A 20,980-nucleotide genomic window follows, 5' to 3' on the forward strand; every position below is an offset into this window, starting at 1 on the left:
TAAACCATTTTGATAGATTTTTGTTCTATATTTTCAATGGGACATGTACAATTGTGGTGTTGTTTACTTGAGTCGTAATGCAGTCTACATGTATATCTTATATGTGACTGCCATCTACTGGTCACATTTATCATTTCACCATGTACCAAATAAAATAGCTTCGAGGTCGGTAAGCACAACCAAACCTATTTCGTACATTAGGCACACCGGGTTATAAGGTGCACTGTCGAGTTTTGAGGAAATGAAAGGATTTTGAGTGTGCCCTATAGTCCAAAAAATACGGTACTATATCTTCTCCGCCTTCAATCGTCTCCATCTTTAAAAGGCATCCCTGAAACAAATCCTTGTTTTGTTCCTGGCTTTGTCATGAATAAGTTGAGAATCGAAACGACGCCTTTTAGATGTACTAAGGTCTGACATGTTTAGTAACTTTACCAGCGGCAGTAACCTGGATGTGCCACACTCACGGACTTTCTAATTGGTCAAACGGTGGAGGGCAGGGCATTGAAATGAAAACAATAACAATATTTTGGGGCTGTCAATCTAATTTTGAAATGAGCATATCCCGGCTGAATTACCGTTATTAGTTATAAAGGTCTTCGAAAAGAACATGATTTATCCATGCCTTTTGACAAATCAGGGCCATTTAATGATGACTTGACATGAAATGATTACATATGGCACCTTTAACACTCACATGTCGTTACAATAGTCATTTAAAGGGGAACTGCCCTTTTTTTTTAATTTTGCCTGTCATTCACAATCATTATGATTATGATTTTTTTTTTTTTTTTTTTAATGCAATTCTTATTATTGAATCAGCGGAGCCAATGGGAGCTCCACTATTTCGCCAATAAAATCCAATGAATAACCATTCAAAAAGCGCCAACAATACTTTCATTTTGTGACTTCTGAATATTAACCAAGTATTAGTGATATTGTTGTTAGAAGCGCTAACACAGACAAACTATCTATAGCGGCGCCGTGATCACAGGCCAGTGTCCCTATGTTTACGACATCGAGTGGTCTGCTGATTCCTTGCTTCTTTGCTCCCTGTGAATTTATTCTAGATAATAAATCATGCATCTCACCTGCACAGAAGAAGTCTAAGTAGATATTCCGACAAGTTGGTACACTTTGACACCCATTTAGGACCCGTGTGCTGTTACTAACTACTGTAATTGACTGACAAACCCCAACAAAAACATATATATATATATATATATATATATATATATATATATATATATATATATATATATATATATATATATATATATATAAAACTTGTTAAAATATTACTTGTTGTAAATTTTGGAGTTCAGCTCTTGTGCTAAAAGTACTACAATATTCCTCAGATGAACGTGTGCTTTTAAAGTAAAAAAAAAGTGATCAAACCTTTAAAGGTTTTATTACATTTTAAGTTCATCCTGAAATTTGCCCTGGATAAAAGTCCTACTGTTTTGTGAGTGCATGGTTGGAGTTTGTTCAAATATAAGAGATGCTACTAGGACATACATTTTAGGTGAGTTGATTAGAATTTGGCATCACTGTGCTACAAATATTGTACGTTTTTAAACCAACATATTTTCTATTGCCACATTATAAAGTAGTTTAATCATCTCACAATAAGGTGTTTTTTTTTCCACAGAAGCAGAACGACACATATAACAGTTTTCTTTTTTTTCCCCAGCCTGTGCTCAGCCAGGTCTTAAGCCAAGACCAATGACTCCTATTAGGGAGTGTGGCAGGCCAGCTGACAGGCGAGTCAATATCCATGAGAAGGCCACTTCATTCATGATACCTACTTGCTGAGAGAGATGGAGGGGCCAGTGAGCATGGCCCTTTGCAGACCACAGGGAAGCATAATGTTCTTAAAAAAAAAAAAAATCAAATGACTGAATGAATGACGATGACAATGTTAGGCTATTATAATGACATTTAAGGCTACGTTAACACTGCAGGGAATGCTACCCAATTATGATTTTTTTTTTTTTTTTTGATTCAATGCAATCTTTTTATGTAGTCCTTTATATTACAAAAAGGAAAAACATTGTATATCTAAAAAGAACAACAAGAGTCTGTAAAGTGATCCGCAGAAAAACATGATCTCACACACTGATTTCGGTTGGTCTCAATATCAAGGAATGTGATGTTTGTCATTGGTGAACACGACCAAAATGTCCAGACTGCAGTTGCATCGGATACATATCGGATTTGGAACCACATACTCAAAATTGTAATTGTACTGTTCACATTGACGTGAAATGTCACAAATGGGAAAAAAATTGTAACTGACCTGCAGTCAATTACAATTTACAGTTACTCCTTAGCCTTCCCGGTAAGGTCAATTCAGGTGTACTGGAGAGGAGGCTACGCCGGATAGTCGAACCTCGGATTCAGGAGGAACAGTGTGGTTTTCGTCCTGGTCGTGGAACTGTGGACCAGCTCTATACTCTCGGCAGGGTCCTTGAGGGTGCATGGGAGTTTGCCCAACCAGTCTACATGTGCTTTGTGGACTTGGAGAAGGCATTCGACCGTGTACCCCGGGAAGTCCTGTGGGGAGTGCTCAGAGAGTATGCGGTAACGAACTGTCTGATTGTGGCGGTCCGCTCCCTGTATGATCAGTGTCAGAGCTTGGTCCGCATTGCCGGCAGTAAGTCGGACCCGTTTCCAGTGAGGATTGGACTCCGCCAAGGCTGCCCTTTGTCACCGATTCTGTTCATAACTTTTATGGACAGAATTTGTAGGAGCAGTCAAGGCGTTGAGGGGATCTGGTTTGGTGGCTGCAGGATTAGGTCTCTGCTATTTGCAGATGATGTGGTCCTGATGGCTTCATCTGGCCAAGATCTTCAGCTCTCACTAGATCAGTTCGCAGCCGAGTGTGAAGCGACTGGGATGGGAATCAGCACCTCCAATTCCGAGTCCATGGTTCTCGCCCGGAAAAGTGTGAAGTGCCATCTCCGGGTTGGGGAGGAGACCCTGCCCCAAGTGGAGGAGTTCAAGTACCTCTGAGTCTCATTCACGAGTGAGGAAAGAGTGGATCGTGAGATCGACAGGCGGATCGGTGCGGCGTCTTCAGTAATGCGGACGCTGTATCGATCCATTGTGGGGAAGAAGGAGCTGAGCCGGAAGGCAAAGCTCTCAATTTACCGGTCGATCTACGTTCCCATCCTCACCTATGGTCATGAGGTTTGGGTCATGACCGAAAGGACAAGATCACGGGTACAAGCGGCCGAAATGAGCTTCCTTTGCCGGGTGGCGGGGCTCTCCCTTAGAGATAGGGTGAGAAGCTCTGTCATCCGGGAGGAGCTCAAAGTAAAGCCGCTGCTCCTCCACATCGAGAGGAGCCAGATGAGGTGGTTTGGGCATATGGTCAGGATGCCACCCGAACGCCTCCCTAGGGAGGTGTTTCGGGCAAGTCCGACCGGTAGGAGGCCACGGGGAAGACCCAGGACACCTTGGGAAAACTATGTCTCCCGGCTGGCCTGGGAACGCCTCGGGATCCCCCGAGAGGAGCTGGACGAAGTGGCTGGGGAGAGGGAAGCCAGGACATCCCTGCTTCAGCTGCTGCCCCCGCGACCCGACCTCGGATAAGCGGAAGAAGATGGATGGATGGATGACCTGCAGTGAAAACATAGTCTAACACAAACATTTCCAAATTTTTTTCTTCTGAGAGCTACTCAGAATGATTATGAGTCATTCTTTATCTGAACGGGAATATATTAACATCCTAACAGTCGGTATCCCAGTGAGAGAAGACATTGTACAGTAAGTCATGTTTAATTATGTCTGTCTCACATGTACAGTGTGAGTGTGACTAATCAGTGACGCTGTTCAAGGAAAAAGTAAACATTGTGATGCATTTTTAAAAATAATGCATCAATGCTTAAAATGAGCAAAATATGTAAATATTACATGTTATTAAAAATGTGCCTGTTACTACATTACATAAATACTTAATTACAGTGTTGATGGAAGTGTTTGGATGTTTTTTAAGCGCTTTATAGGCAGAATAGAGCGACTTCCATAGGCTCCATTGTAAGCTGACACTTGCTCACATTTATTAAGTCGTTAGAGTGCATAAAAAAGAAAACTGTGTGTGCTTGTCTTACATAAGGATTGTGAAGGATAGGCAAAATTCCCCCAAAAAGTGCAGTTCCTTTTTCAGTCTGTAAAGCACTTTGTATTGAATTTCATTTATGTATTAAAAGCGCTTTATCAATAAAGTTTGATTCGATTAAAACATTTGCAATTGACCTTCAGCGTGCCGTGAACATAGCCAAAATTGGCATATTTCAGACTTAGTTGCAATTGGTGAACTGGAGAGAGTGCATCTGCTTCATCCACATGGACCGTCATTTTGGATTGATCATGATTAATGAATATGTAAACTGTAGTTAATCTGATCAAACTGACAGCTCTACTAAGGATATTGTGTTATGCAGACACACTTTTTTGCCCAACACATACACATTGCAATCTCTTTCTTCTTGTGGCACTTACAGTATTCTTCCTCCGGCGCGCACTGTAACGAGTTTTTGAGTGAATATTGTGTTTACAGAAACATTTTTTGTTTTAAAATAAATAACGGGTGCATTTCTGTCACCACAAAACATCATAAACCGAGGACCCATTCATTTCCTGCATATTCCGTTTTTTAAAAGAATTGATACACAAGTACAAACCCCAATTCCATATAAGTTGGGAAATTGTGTTAGATGTAAATATAAACGGAATACAATGATTTGTAAATCATTTTCAACCCAAATTCAGTTGAATATGCTACAAAGACAACATATTTGATGTTCAAACTGCAAATAATCATTAACTTTAGAATTTGATGCCAGCAACACGTGACAAAGAAGTTGGGAAAGGTGGCAATAAATACTGATAAAGTTGAGGAATGCTCATCAAACACTTATTTGGAACATCTCACAGGTGAACAGGCAAATTGGGAACAGGTGGGTGCCATGATTGGGTATGAAAGTAGATTCCATGAAACGCTCAGTCATTCACAAACAAGGATGGGGCGAGGGTCACCACTTTGTCAACAAATGCGTGAGCAAATTGTTGAACAGTTTAAGAAAAACGTTTCTCAACCAGCTACTGCAAGGAATTTAGGGATTTCACCATCTGGAGAAATCACTGCACATAAGCAGCTAAGCCCGTGACCTTCGTTCCCTCAGGCTGTACTGCATCAACAAGCGACATCAGTGTGTAAAGGATATCACCACATGGGCTCAGGAACACTTCAGAAACCCACTGTCAGTAACTACAGTTGGTCGCTACATCTGTAAGTGCAAGTTAAAACTTTCCTATGCAAGGCGAAAACCGTTTAACAACAACACCAAGAAACGCTGTCGGCTTCACTGGGCCTGAGCTCATCTAAGATGGACTGATACAAAGTGATGGCAACATATGTTGCCATCCAAGCAACGTTACCTTGGACGCCCCTGCTTATTTCAGCAAGACAATGCCAAGCCACGTGTTACATCAACGTGGCTTTATAATAAAAGAGTGCGGGTACTAGACTGGCCTGCCTGTAGTCCAGACCTGTCTCCCATTGAAAATGTGTGGCGCATTTTAAAGCCTAAAATACCACAACGGAGACCCCCGGACTGTTGAACAATTTAAGCTGTACATCAAGCAAGAATGGGAAACAATTCCACCTGAGAAGCTTAAAAAATGTGTCTCCTCAGTTCCCAAACGTTTACTGAGTGTTGTTAAAAGGAAAGGCCATGTAACACAGTGGTAAACATGCCCTTTCCGAACTACTTTGGCACGTGTTGCAGCCATGGAATTCTAAGTTAATTATTATTTGCAAAAAAATAAATAAAGTTTATGAGTTTGAACATCAATTATCTTGTCTTTGTAGTGCATTCAATTGAATATGGGTTGAAAAGGATTTGCAAATCATTGTATTCCGTTTATATTTACATCTAACACAATTTCCCAACTCATATGGAAACAGGGTTTGTAGTTAAAAGTGGTTAAAAGGGTCATAGTTTGATTTTTTTCTACATTTAAAATACTTTGTTGTGGTCTACATAACATGTATTGGTTGTTCTTTGGTCAGAAATGTGCATCAACTTCGTCTACGTCTTCTCCCTGTCATCCATGCTGTAGTTTTTAGCGCTTCCATATGGAGTCTACTGACAGATATAAGTTTGAACTCTACTCTACTTTGTGTTAGAAATGGCAACAGGGGATGATACATGTGCATGTACGAGGTAGTCTGCTCCTCAACAAGAGGATATAAAAAAAGAAGAACTTATTGATTACAGCGTCGGGGTTAATTTCTACCATATATGGTGATATGCGCTGACGTCACAGGGAAGAAAACGTTGCAGGAAAGAGCAGGTTCCAAATGGCTGGATAGAGGAAATATGAGTGGTACTTGGTCTGTATTAGAAAGGCAAGATTATTTAAAGTTAAAAAGTTATAGTACGGGTAGCACGGTGTAAGAGGGGTTAGTGCGTCTGCCTCACAATACGAAGGTCCGGAGCAGTCCTGGGTTCAATCCCGGGTTCAGGATCTTTTTGTGTGGAGTTTGCATGTTCTCCCCGTGACTGCGTGGGTTCCCTCCGGGTACTCCGGCTTCCTCCCACCTCCAAAGACATGCACCTGGGGATAGGTTGATTGGCAACACTAAATTGTCCCGAGAGTGTGAATGTGAGTGTGAATGTTGTCTGTCTATCTGTGTTGGCCCTGCGATGAGGTGGTGACTTGTCCAGGGTGTACGCCGCCTTCCGCCCGATTGTAGCTGAGATAGGCTCCAGCGCCCCCCGTGACCCCGAAGGGATTAAGCGGGAGAAAATGGATGGATGGATGGAAGTTAAAGTACCAATGATGTGGGATCTGAACCGAGGATGTCGTTGTGGCTTGTGCAGCCCTTTGAGACACTTGCGACTTAGGGCTATATAAATAAACATTGATTGATTGATTGACAATGATAGTCACACGCACAATAGGTGTGGTGAAATTTGTCCTCTGCATTTGACCCATCCCCTTGTTCACCCCCTGAGAGGTGAGGGGAGCAGTGAGCAGCAGCAGTGGCCACGCCCGGGAATAATGTTTTGGTTATTTAACCCCCAATTCCAACCCTTGATGCTGAGTGCCGAGCAAGGGGGTAATAGGTCCCATTTTTATAGTCTTTGGTATGACTCGGCCGGGGTTTGAACTCACGACCTTCCGATATCAGGGCGAACACTCTAACCACATTTGATGAATATCTCCGCCATTTCTCCAATGGTTTGATTTAACATTTTTGGGACACACAAACGTAGGTACCGCCAGGTAAGGAAAATGTGGTTTTGCATAATAGGGCCCCTTTAAGACAAGTTGCTCCAAGCCCGTCATCTCTGTCACACACACACACAACACACATTGATTTGATGCACTTGTTTTCAAAAATGTTGTGGTGCTCAACAGCAGGTGTGTGTTCCTGGTGAAATTATGATTCTGCCCCGGATGACATGGAAGAGCAATCTGTGTAATAGAATTATGTGGAGAGGCCACTCCAAATTAACATAATATGGACTCAAAATGTAAATGATGTTTCTGTGAAATGCAATGTGTGCATGTGAATTTGTTCTCTTGCTGCTCTGTCTCGTTCCTCGTTTTAACTCCAACGCACTCACAGGTAGACACACCTGCCTTCACTCTTACTGTTTCTCAGAAGCTGATTTAAAAAAAAAAAAAAAGAAAAAAAAAAAAGAAGTCCTGTTTTAAGATGGACGCACACACTGCCACACATTTTGGGCCCAAATACTTGAGAGGTGTGTGGTTTGCTGACACGTGTGAAGCTAAATGCCAACGTACCATTTAAGAGAGAAAGGGCAGCAGCACACCCAACCTTTGTAGTGTGTCATTCAGTGGTGTTCACGGCTCTTCATATATAAAAATGAGGTCTCCTCCATCCCGGGGAGCAGGAAATCTCTTTCACCCCATCAGGCAAAGAAGCGAAGGGGATGTTAACAACCCTTCACATGTCTGTAGAATTGAAAAAGGGCTGACGAGATTTGTTTTGTTCTTTGACTTTACCTGCTTTTAATGTAACAATGTGATTATGGAGGAACATGTATCTTACTTGCCTCTCCTCTCCTGTTTATTCCAGCCTTCCTCACATTTCTATTCTATTAATATATTGATGATTAGGACTTTCAGCATTCATCTTTTGCGTTTAGCCATTCGGAGAGTTTGATAAAGCTGCGATCCGTGCCTTCACCTTCGAATTACACACCAGAGGGAAAAGGCCACCTCTTCTTTCACTAAGTGCCTCTTCCATTCATTCACATGACAGCAAAGTAGTATGTCTTTTCCGCACTGTAAAATGCCAGATCTGAAAGCCATCCTTTCGTTCATGTTTTGAGTAAGGTTGTATGCCACACTTAATCCAGGAGGTATTTAACAGGAAAATAAGAGTGCCTCCAATTTAGATGTCCCAAGGCATTTTCTTAGGAGCAATATTTCCATGAAATTACCAATAGCCAACATTCCTTGGAAAAGCACTCCTCCTAACTTATTGACTGAACAAGGACAATGTGTTGTTTATTTATGATTTTAAATATTTAGATTGAAATCAAAAGGCAAAGTCTGTTGTGTACTATATATGTAGGGACTGGCACCGCACTATGTACAGTCGTGGTCAAAAGTTCACATACACTTATAAAGAACATAATGTCATGGTTGTCTTGAGTTTCCAATCATTTCTACAACTCTTATTTTTTTTGTGATAGAGTGATTGGAGCACATACTTGTTGGTCACAAAAAACATTCATGAAGTTTGGTTCTTTTATGAATTTATTATGGGTCTACTGGAAATGTGACCAAACCTGCTGGGTCAAAAGTATACATACAGCAATGTTATTTTTTGTGGTTACATGTCCCTTGGCAAGTTTCACTGCAATAAGGCGCTTTTGGCAGCCATCCACAAGCTCCTGGCAAGCTTATTGTTGAATTTTTGACCACTTCTCTTGACAAAATTGGTGCAGTTCACCTAAATGTGTTAGTTTTCTGACATGGACTTATTTCTTCAGCACTGTCCACACGTTTAAGTCAGCACTTTAGGAAGGCCATTCTAAAACCTTAATTCTAGCCTGATTTAGCCATTCCTTTACCACTTTTGACATGTGTTTGGGGTCATTGTCCTGTTGGAACACCCAACTGTGCCCAAGACCCAACCTTCGGGCTGATGATTTTAGGTTGTCATGAAGAATTTGGAGGTAATCCTCCTTTTTTATTGTCCCATTGGGATTAAATGCCTCACCTTTTCTCTTCCAAACATATTGCTGGGTATTGTGGTCAAACAGCTAAATTTTTGTTTAATCTGACATCACATGGACAAAGATAAGACCTTCTGGAGGAAAGTTCTGTGGTCAGATGAAACAAAAATGTATCTGTTTGGCTATAATACCCACGTCAAAAGTGGTAAAGCAATGGCTAAATTAGACTAGAAATAAGATTTTAAAATGGCCTTCCCAAAGTCCTGACTTAAACATGTGGGACAATGCTGAAGAAACAAGTCCATGTGAGAAAACCAACAAATTTAGCTGAACTGCGCCAATTTTGTCAAGAGGAGTGGTCAAAAATTCAAACAGAAGCTTGCCAGAAGCTTGTGGATGGCTACCAAAAGCGCCTTATTATAGTGAAACTTGCCAAGGGACATGTAACCAAGTATTAACATTGCTGTATGTATACTTTTGACCCAGCAGATTTGGTCACATTTTCAGTAGACCCATCCATCCATTTTCTACCGCTTTTTCCCTTCAGGGTCACGGGGGGCGCTGGAGCCTATCTCAGCTACAAACGGGCGGAAGGCGGGGTACAACCTGGACAAGTCGCCACCTAATTGCAGGGCCAACACAGATAGACAGACAACATTCACACTCACATTCACACACTCGGGCCAATTTAGTGTTGCCAATCAACCTATCCCCAGGTGCATGTGTTTGGAGGTGGGAGGAAGCCGCAATACCCAGAGGGAACCCACGCAGTCACGGGGAGGACATCCAAACTCCACACAGAAAGATCCCGAGCCCGGGATTGAACTCAGGACTACTCAGGACCTTCGCATTGTGAGGCAGATGCACTAACCCCTCTTCCATCGTGCTGCCCAGTAGACCCATAATAATTTCATAAAAGAACCTAACTTCATGAATGTTTTTTGTGACCAACAAGTATGCTCCAATCATTATATCACAAATAACCAAGAGTTGTAGAAATTATTGGAAACTCAAGACAGCCATGACATTATGTTCTTTACAATTGTATGTAAACTTTTGACTACGACTGTATTTGTATACATGCTGACTGAATTCACTTAAAATCAAACTACTAATTTCAATAACTTTTGTTGCACGTGACATCTTGTCATTCTTTCTTGAACATTTCTTTAAATACACAAACATAAAATCTAACTAACAACACATTTAATATATCAAAACACTATACTACTTTTACGAAAAGGAAAACACAAACTACACCTTCTGATGCTGTCTGAGATAGGTCCAGGATGGTATGCTGATGCAGCACATTTTCACAGTAGTATGGCCATACTTGCCAACCTTGAGACCTCCGATTTCGGGAGGTGGGGGGGGTGGGGGGTGGGGCGTGGTTGGGGGGGCGTGGTTAAGAGGGGAGGAGTATATTTACAGCTAGAATTCACCAAATCAAGTATTTCATATATATATATATATATATATATATATATATATATATATATATATATATATATATATATATAAAAGAAATACTTGACTTTCAGTGAATTCTAGCTATAAATATATATTTATTTTATTTTATATATATATATATATATATATATATATATATATATATATATATATATATATATATATATATATATATATATATATATATATATAAAAATAAAAGAAATACTTGAATTTCAGTGTTCATTTATTTACACATATACACACACATAACACTCATCTACTCATTGTTGAGTTAAGGGTTGAATTGTCCATCTTTGTTCTATTCTCTGTCACTATTTTTCTAACCATGCTGAACACCCTCTCTGATGATGCATTGCTGTGTGGCACGCACAAAAGTGCTTTCATCAAATGCACTAGATGGCAGTATTGTCCTGTTTAAGAGTGTCACAACATTGCTGTTTACGGCAGACGAACTGCTTTACGGTAGACGAAAACATGACTGCTGTTGTTGTGTGTTGTAGCTGCGCTGGGAGGACGATAATGAAACTGCCTAACAATAAACCCACATAAGAAACCAAGAACTCGCCCTCCATCATTCTACAGTTATAATGATTGGGCAGGCACGTTGTTTATATTGTGGGAAAGCGGACTCAGGTCCGCATGGAGCTGGAGGGGGCGTGGCCTCCAGCTCCGCCTGAATTTCGGGAGATTTTCGGGAGAAAATTTGTCCCGGGAGGTTTTTGGGAGAGGCGCTGAATTTCGGGAGTCTCCCGGAAAATCCGGGAGGGTTGGCAAGTATGAGTATGGCCAAATTCATGTAGTATGTGCAGTATATTTTTTTTCCCAAATGTTGCTCGTTCTCCACTTTTTTCAAACGTTAGAGCGTTGATGAATTAAGGTTCCATTATATTTTCCGTTTTTTACAGTAACTTAAGCGTTTTCATGATTCTGATGACTTCTGCCTACTCTTGTCCGGTGATCAAAACTAGAGTAAGTAATGATGTGACATAGAACTTTCTTGTTCTCCTTGTGGCATATGTAAGTATCATTCTTCATGATTTTTGGCAGCACATTTGGGGTCCATGCTGAATAATTTATTTGGAGCAATCAGATGCCTCCCTGGTGGCGATGATTAATCTGTGTGCACTGGTCTGTGGCAAGGTGTCAACTCTTTCCGCCCAAAAAAACAAAATAGATTCTGCTCTAAACCTTAGAGGAAGTGGCTGCTGGTTCACTTTTTGAGCTGTGTTCACACTGCTCTGAAATATAATTCAGATTAGATTTGGACAGATGCATTGTCAGTCTCCATCTCTGGTCATTTTTTCAGAAATCAAAAGGCATTTGTTTTACTTCTAGCATAGCAACCTCTGGCATCATGATGGTGGATCTCAAGGTGATTGTTCTTCAAAATAATAATAATAATAATAATAATAATAACTGGGATTTATATAGCGCTTTTCTAAGTACCCAAAGTCGCTTTACATGTAGAACCCATCAATCATTCACACCTGGTGGTGGTAAGCTACTTTCATAGCCACAGCTGCCCTGGGGTAGACTGACGGAAGCGTGGCTGCAATTTGCGCCAACGGCCCCTCCGACCACCACCTATCATTCATCATTCAATTCACCGGTGTGAGTGGCACCGGGGGCAAAGGGTGAAGTGTCCCGCCCAAGAACACAACGGCAGCGATTTTTTGGATGGTAAGAGGCGGGGAGCGAACCTGCAACCCTCAGGTTTCTGGCACGGTTGCTCTACCCACTACGCCATGCCGCCCCAAAAATGTGTCTTACTCTTTGTTGTGGCTGATGAAGTTCAACATAAATTGAGTTTTTGGATGGTTAGATGTTAAACCTTGTTTCCCAACGCACATAATGATGCCTACATCACCACAGCATTAGATGCAGATCAGTCAGTGTGCTGCTGTTTTGACAGAACCAATTGGATCTGATCACTTGCTAATTACAGTGTGGACAATGGAGCTTCCAGATAACATTTTAGTAAAACTTTGATTTTACCTGCACGGTTGCTCTACCCACTACGCCATGCCGCCCCAAAAATGTGTCTTACTCTTTGTTGTGGCTGATGAAGTTCAACATAAATTGAGTTTTTGGATGGTTAGATGTTAAACCTTGTTTCCCAACGCACATAATGATGCCTACATCACCACAGCATTAGATGCAGATCAGTCAGTGTGCTGCTGTTTTGACAGAACCAATTGGATCTGATCACTTGCTAATTACAGTGTGGACAATGGAGCTTCCAGATAACATTTTAGTAAAACTTTGATTTTACCTGCAGTTCTCGGTCGCTGTCTGAAAACACCCATGTACTGTAACTAAGCCGCTACTTCTTTATTTCACTTCAAACCCTGCGTTTTATACATTGCCGCTGCTAATATATGGATTTTTCCGGGTTCATGCCGTCAATAAATTTAGCTTTATCACACCGATTAAATTGCACAACTGGTCACGGTGGACCAATTCAATTGTTCACATTAAATCAAACACACACAATAATTCAGTCAGCCATTTAGCGCATTATGGACTCACCAGCATCATGGAAAAGATTGGACGAAATGCACACGACGTAGCCCCCAAGCAGAAGACCGCCCTTAATGACCTCTCAAGTAGGTTACTGTTTGTCATGTTAGAGGCACTGTCTTTTGTAAAAGGGGAACTTCATTTTTTTGGGAATGTTGCATATCGTTCGCAATCATTATGAGAGACAAGAAGACAAAAGTAGTTTTTTTTGCATTTTAACTTGTAAAAATTGGCTCGTTCTTGGTGGCTAGCAATCAGTGTCGGTCATCGTACCCTAAAAGAGTAGTTAGTTATAGTTACAAATTACTTCTAACAAAATTACTTCAGATTGTAACTCAGTTACTTCATTGTAAGAGTAACTAGTTACTCTGCAAAGTAACTGAGCCATTATTTTTCACTACGTTATGTTATACGCTATTACATTCAATAACATCTTCATTGTCTATGATATTTATATTAAATGATTGAAGAATGAAAACACTGTATACAGTATTTAAGAACATTTGGCATTTATCTTAAACTAATAGATTGCAGTGTACCATATGACATGCATAGAAACACAAATGTATTAAGAAATAAATATACTGTAAAGTAACAACATTAAACATTGAATTTACAAAACACAATAAGGTATCAATTTGTAACTTTAGCTAAAAAGACACAAAATAAAATTTGGCCTTTAAGTGGTGCAATTATTTGCACCTGTATACCATAATACAGCCTGAAAGAACTTTATGTAAAACCGTTACCAAGTTTTGAGGAAATAAATGACATGCTTTGAAGTAAAACATTTAAATTGAATTTGAGTACAAATATTGGGGTCTTTTCTTAAGATAATTTTAATTATGCAACAGGTCCAGTTCTAGGGGTAAGTATGAGGGGGAAGTCAGAAATGTGAAGGGGGCAACACCTGTTCAATCATGATGCAGCACTCACGCAGGCCAGATGTGGCCCGCGTGAGGCCAATCATAAATTACAAAATACATTTTAAAAAGTATCTATGTCGAGTGTGCAATACAGCGGTGCTGCTTTTGTTTTGAAAAGCGTTATTTGTATTACTTCCGTGTGGACTTATGCTCGTGCGCGATTGTGAGTGAATGTGAACAGCGGCAATCACAAATTACAAAATACATTTAAAAAAACATCTATGTTGTGCGTGCAATACAACTGTGCTGCTTTTATTTTGAAAAGTGTTATTTATGGGCGTATGTCCGTGTGTAACCTGTGAGTGAAGGTGCACAGCGACAAGTGATGCCCGGTTACCACCGAGATGTCAGCTCACGCTAAAAAAGGAAAAGTTGATGACGAATGCCGTGTTTTCAACAAGACATGGACTGCCAAGTATTTCTTTACAGATGAAAGGTAAAGCCGTGTGCTTAATTTGTGGTACACAGGTTGCTGTGTTTAAAGAATATAATTTGAATCGCCACTACACGACGAAGCACAAGGAAAAATACCGGAATCTGTCTGATGAAGCGCGCGCAAGGGAGGCTGATGCGTTGATGGTAAAACTGCAAACCCAACAAGGACTTTTTGCCAAATTTCACACCCCCAGATATGCAGCCGTCAGGGCAAGTTTCTTCATTTCTCACAAAATCGCCAGAAAACGTAAGGCGTTTTCTGACGGAGAGTTTATTAAGGAGTGCTTATTGGACTCTGTTGCGCTGATATGCCCATAGAAGAGGGGCGCATTTGAGAACGTGTCACTCTCCCGACGCACTGTAACGAGACGGGTTGAGACCATCGCTGGAAACTTGGAGCGTCAGCTAAAGAACAGAACGACCGACTTTGACTGTTTTTCGCTGGCTTTGGATGAGAGCTGCGATGTACGTGACACTGCCCAGCTGCTCATCTTCTTACGTGGGATAACTGCAGACTTTCAAATCACGGAGTAGCTGGCAGCTATGCAGTCAATTAAAGAGACAACCACAGGTAATGACTTGTTCACAGAGGTAAATGCGTGTTTGGACATGTTAGGACTGAAATGGGACAAGCTGGCGGGTGTGACAACAGATGGTTGTCCAAATCTGACGGGGAAAAATGTTGGACTTTTAAAGAGGATGCAGGATAAAGTGACAGAAATTGAAATTTTTGCATTGTATTATACATCAGGAAGTGTTGTGTAATACAGTGTTAAAAATAAAACCATCAAAAGCAATCTGCTTTTGTATAAAGTTAAGTTAGGTTAAATTAAATTATTATAATTAGTATTATTATTATTATTATTATTTATCTTACGGTATATCAAAAATAATTTGAGCAAAATTTAATTGAAATATTGTTGGTATGGCCCTCCAGCAGTGCTCAGGTTGCTCATGCGGCCCCCAGTAAAAATTAATTGCCCACCCCTGCTGTATATCCTTCATCCACATTTTATCAACCATCACAAAGTTTATCTTAACTTGATAGCATAATTCTTAAATTTAATTTAACCTTAAGTAGAACTTCACACACGATAGTCAATATTTACAAAACTGAAAAGTACAGTAGTCTTATGAATAACACAAAAAAATTATTCTTAAATCATTTTATCATCAGGTCAGCTGCATCATGCCTCAAAGATGATGTATTCTCCACCTATTTACACAGAGAAACTTAAAAGGTATTTTTATGCTACATAGGGCATAGTATTTGCACTATGCACTTCAGCATCCGCTGACCCCTCGCTGTCAGTTTATGTGGCCTACCACTTGGTGGCTGAGTTGCTGTTGTTCCCAAACTCTCCCATTTTCTCATAATACAGTTGACAGTTGACATTGGAATATTTAGGAGCGAGGAAATTTCATGAGTGGATTTGTTGCACAGGTGGCATCCTATGACAGTTCCATGCTGGAAATCACTGAGCTCCTGAGAGCAGCCCATTCTTTCACAAATGTTTGTAGAAACAGTCTCCATGTCTAAGTGCTTGATTTTATACACCTGTGGCCGGGCCAAGTGATTAGGACACCTGATTCTGATCATTTGGATCGGTGGCCAAATACTTTTGGCAATTTCAGTGTAACAGTTATATAATAACGGCGTGACTAACCTTGTTATTTTTACTAGTAATTAGTAATCTAAATAATTAGGTTTATGTACGTTACAACGCCGTTACTGAGACGTTTAATGTAAAGTGGCACATTACTTTTGATGTGGTTATATGTCAACATTACAGCGTCAGAAGCATAGCAAGTTCAATGAATTAATAATGAAATCAACAATCAGCATCACACTAAAATTAACTCGATATCTGTCACAGAGTGGCTACGTCACGATCTGCCGGTGACACACACAGAGAAACACCCGGCGCTAAACACACACACACACACACACACACACACACACACACACACACACATACACACACACACACACACCCACACACACAAATTCACTCGGATGACCACGTAGCTTTCATTTAACACAGCAGAGCATCAAGGGTGCACACTTGATGCCTCTGCCTATCCTCATAATCCAAAATCTACATTTCTGGTCAAACAACAAAGTATTCTCACCTTACCTGGTCATTTTAGCGGTCGCTGGAGTCAGGCTGAGCTGACCTCATTGTGCACATTTTAGAGCGTCATTGTGGGCACATTTAAGTGATGCCACCGTCAGGGGGACGGGCCTAGGATATAAAAAGAGGCCTTTGCCTGGCATTCAGAGTGATTTCAAAGTTGGAGACAGTGGTGGTTGGAAGCTGAGGAGAATCGTTTAGCATTTTTGTTCTACTATTATAAAGAAGGTTGTAGACTATGCATCACAATGTAAATGAAGTACTGTTTGTTTTGTAAATATTTCTGCTACACACCTTTGGGTGGTGATGGTCAGATGAAGCCTCATGAGGTATCGAACCACTTGAACCAATTGGTTCGAGAATTTCTCGAAGCTTCAATGCATGCTTTGGCACAACACACCATCTGATGATTCGGACTTCATCAGTGAATTTTCAGAGTTCGTTGCTGATTTAGTGACGCACGCCGACAATATAATCATAATGGGGGACTTTGATATCCATATGAATACCCCATCGGACCCTCAGTGCATGGCGCTCCAGACTATAATTGATAGCTGTGGTCTTACACAAATAATAAATGAACCTACGCATCGCAACGGAAATACGATAGATCTAGTGCTGGTCAGGGGTGTCACCACCTCCAAAGTTACGATACTCCCGTATACTAAAGTAATGTCCGATCATTACCTTATATCAATCAATCAATCAATCAATCAATGTTTATTTATATAGCCCTAAATCACAAGTGTCTCAAAGGGCTGCACAAGCCACAACGACATCCTCGGTATAGCCCACATAAGGGCAAGGAAAAACTCACCCCAGTGGGACGTCGATGTGAATGACTATGAGAAACCTTGGAGAGGACCGCATATGTGGGTAACCCCGCCCCTCTAGGGAGACCGAATGCAATGGATGTCGAGTGGGTCTAACATAATATTGTGAGAGTCCAGTCCATAGTGGATCCAGCATAACAGTAAGAGTCCAGTCCACAGTGGGGTCAGCAGGAAACCATCCCGAGCGGAGACGGGTCAGCAGCGCAGAGATGTTCCCAACCAATATACAGGCGAGCGGTCCACCCCGGGTCCCGACCCCGGACAGCCAGCACCCCATCCATGGCCACCGGATCTGTGTGTCTTCCCCTCCACAAGGGATAGGGGGCAGCAGAGGAGAAAAGAAAAGAAACGGCAGATCAACTGGTCTAAAAAAGGGGGGCTATTCAAAGGCTAGAGTATACAAATGAGTTTTAAGATGGGACTTAAATGTTTCTACTGAGGTAGCATCTCTAATTGTTACCGGGAGGGCATTCCATAGTGCTGGAGCCCGAATAGAAAACGCTCTACAGCCCGCAGACTTTTTTTGGGCTCTGGGAATCACTAATAAGCCGGAGTTCTTTGAACGCAGATTTCTTGCCGGGACATATGGTACAATACAATCGGTAAGATAGGCTGGAGCTAGACCGTGTAGTATTTTATACGTAAGTAGTAAAACCTTAAAGTCGCATCTTAAGTGCACAGGAAGCCAGTGCAGGTGAGCCAGTATAGGCGTAATATGATCAAACTTTCTTGTTCTTGTCAAAAGTCTAGCAGCCGCATTTTGTACCAACTGTAATTTTTTAATGCTAGACATAGGGAGACCCGAAAATAATACGTTACAGTAATCGAGACGAGACGTAACGAACGCATGAATAATGATCTCAGCGTCGCTAGTGGACAAAATGGAACGAATTTTAGCGATATTACGGAGATGAAAGAAGGCCGTTTTAGTAACACTCTTAATGTGTGACTCAAAGGAGAGAGTTGGGTCGAAGATAATACCCAGATTCTTTACTGAGTCGCTTTGTGTAATTGTTTGGTTGTCAAATGTTAAGGTGGTATTATCAAATAAATGTCGGTGTTTAGCAGGACCGATAATCAGCATTTCCGTTTTCTTAGTGTTGAGTTGCAAGAAGTTAGCAGACATCCATTGTTTAATTTCATTAAGACACGCCTCCAGCTGACTACAATCCGGCGTGTTGGTCAGCTTTAGGGGCATGTAGAGTTGGGTGTCATCAGCATAGCAATGAAAGCTAACACCGTATTTGCGTATGATGTCGCCTAGCGGCAGCATGTAAATACTAAAGAGTGCAGGGCCAAGAACCGAACCTTGGGGGACTCCGCACGTTACCTTAACATAGTCCGAGGTCACATTGTTATGGGAGACGCATTGCATCCTGTCAGTAAGATAGGAGTTAAACCACGACAAGGCTAAGTCTGACATACCAATACGTGTTTTGATACGCTCTAATAAAATATTATGATCGACGGTATCGAAAGCAGCGCTAAGATCAAGAAGCAGCAACATAGATGACGCATCAGAATCCATCGTTAGCAGTAGATCATTAGTCATTTTTGCGAGGGCTGTCTCCGTAGAGTGATTTGCCCTGAAACCGGATTGAAAAGGTTCACAGAGATTGTTAGACACCAAGTGTTCATTTAGCTGCTGTGCGACAATTTTTTCGAGGATTTTCGAGATAAACGGAAGGTGGGACACCGGCCGGTAGTTTACCATGAGGTCAGGATCGAGGTTAGGTCTTTTGAGCAAAGGATGAATAACCGCTTTTTTGAATGCTAGTGGAACAGTGCCAGAGGAGAGTGATAAGTTTATAATATTTAGCACTGATGGACCTAATAATACAAAAAGCTCCTTAATAAGTTTCCCAGGAAATGGGTCAAGTAAACATGTTGTTTGTTTTGTCCCATTGACACATCTTAACAATTCCTCTAATGTTATTTCATCAAAGAGAGAGAAACTATTTTGGAGGGCGGTATCCTTCGTAGATACAGTCGTATCTGTGTTAATAGAACCCAGTTGTAGCTGCGATGCATTGTCTTTAATCTCCTTTCTAATGAGTTCAATTTTCTTATTAAAGAAATTCATAAAATCATCTGCTGAGTGGGTGGAGCTACTGGGAGGAGTCCCTTGTTGGGTTAGCGATGCTACTGTACTAAACAAAAATTTCGGATCATTTTTGTTGAGGTGGATGAGATTTGAGTAATATTTAGCTTTAGCTAGGGTAAGCATGTGTTTATAAGTTGTTAAACTATCACTCCATGCTTGATGGAAAACCTCAAGTTTAGTAGCGCGCCATTTGCGTTCCAGCTTTCTGCATGATAATTTATGGGCTCTAGTTTCTTCTGTAAACCATGGGGTGCGCCTTTTAGGGGCTCTTTTAAGCTTTAGCGGTGCTATACTATCAATGGTGTCGCGCAGGGCGTCGTTAAAGTTGTTAGTGAGGTTATCAATAGAGCCGACATAGTTTGGGAATGGTGCCATTACCGAAGGCAGTAGGCCAGCAAGAGTCATCGTTGTGGCAGCATTAATGTTGCGGCTGCTATAGTAGTTATTATTATTAGTTTGTTGACAATGAGTCAGAACTTCGAATTTTATAAGGTAATGATCGGACATTACTTTAGTATACGGGAGTATCGTAACTTTGGAGGTGGTGACACCCCTGACCAGCACTAGATCTATCGTATTTCCGTTGCGATGCGTAGGTTCATTTATTATTTGTGTAAGACCACAGCTATCAATTATAGTCTGGAGCGCCATGCACTGAGGGTCCGATGGGGTATTCATATGGATATTAAAGTCCCCCATTATGATTATATTGTCGGCGTGCGTCACTAAATCAGCAACGAACTCTGAAAATTCACTGATGAAGTCCGAATTGGGTCCTGGGGGGCGGTAGATAACAGCCAGGTGGAGAGGCAGCGGTGTGACAAACCTCATAGTAAGCATCTCAAACGAGTTATATTTATTATTTAGGTTCGGGGTAAGATTAAAGTTTTTATTGTGGATGAGTGCAACTCCCCCACCCCTTTTAATGGGACGGGCAATATGCGCTCCCGCATAGCCAGGAGGAGACGCCTCACCCAGCGCAAAGAAATCGTCTGGTTTGAGCCAGGTCTCGGCGAGACCAATAACGTCAAGATTATTGTCTCTAATGACCTCATTAACTAATAACGTTTTGGAAGATAATGATCTTATGTTTAAGAAGCCCATATTATAGGTAGTGGGCTGTTTTGAGGAGTTTTTGTTGAAATTATCCGTAGTAGCAATATTAATAATGTTGTGTTTATTATGTGTAGTGCAATTTAAATAATTACGACCATATCTAGGAATTGATATGACGGGAATTTTCCGATTGTTTGCTTGAAGTTGTGATAAACCGAACGCATCATAACTTGCCACCTCAGTAGAGTGCATGTCTACTTCTGACACAGAA

The sequence above is a fragment of the Nerophis lumbriciformis genome, linkage group LG02 (assembly GCF_033978685.3).
Source record: "Nerophis lumbriciformis linkage group LG02, RoL_Nlum_v2.1, whole genome shotgun sequence".
Classification (NCBI taxonomy): domain Eukaryota; kingdom Metazoa; phylum Chordata; class Actinopteri; order Syngnathiformes; family Syngnathidae; genus Nerophis; species Nerophis lumbriciformis.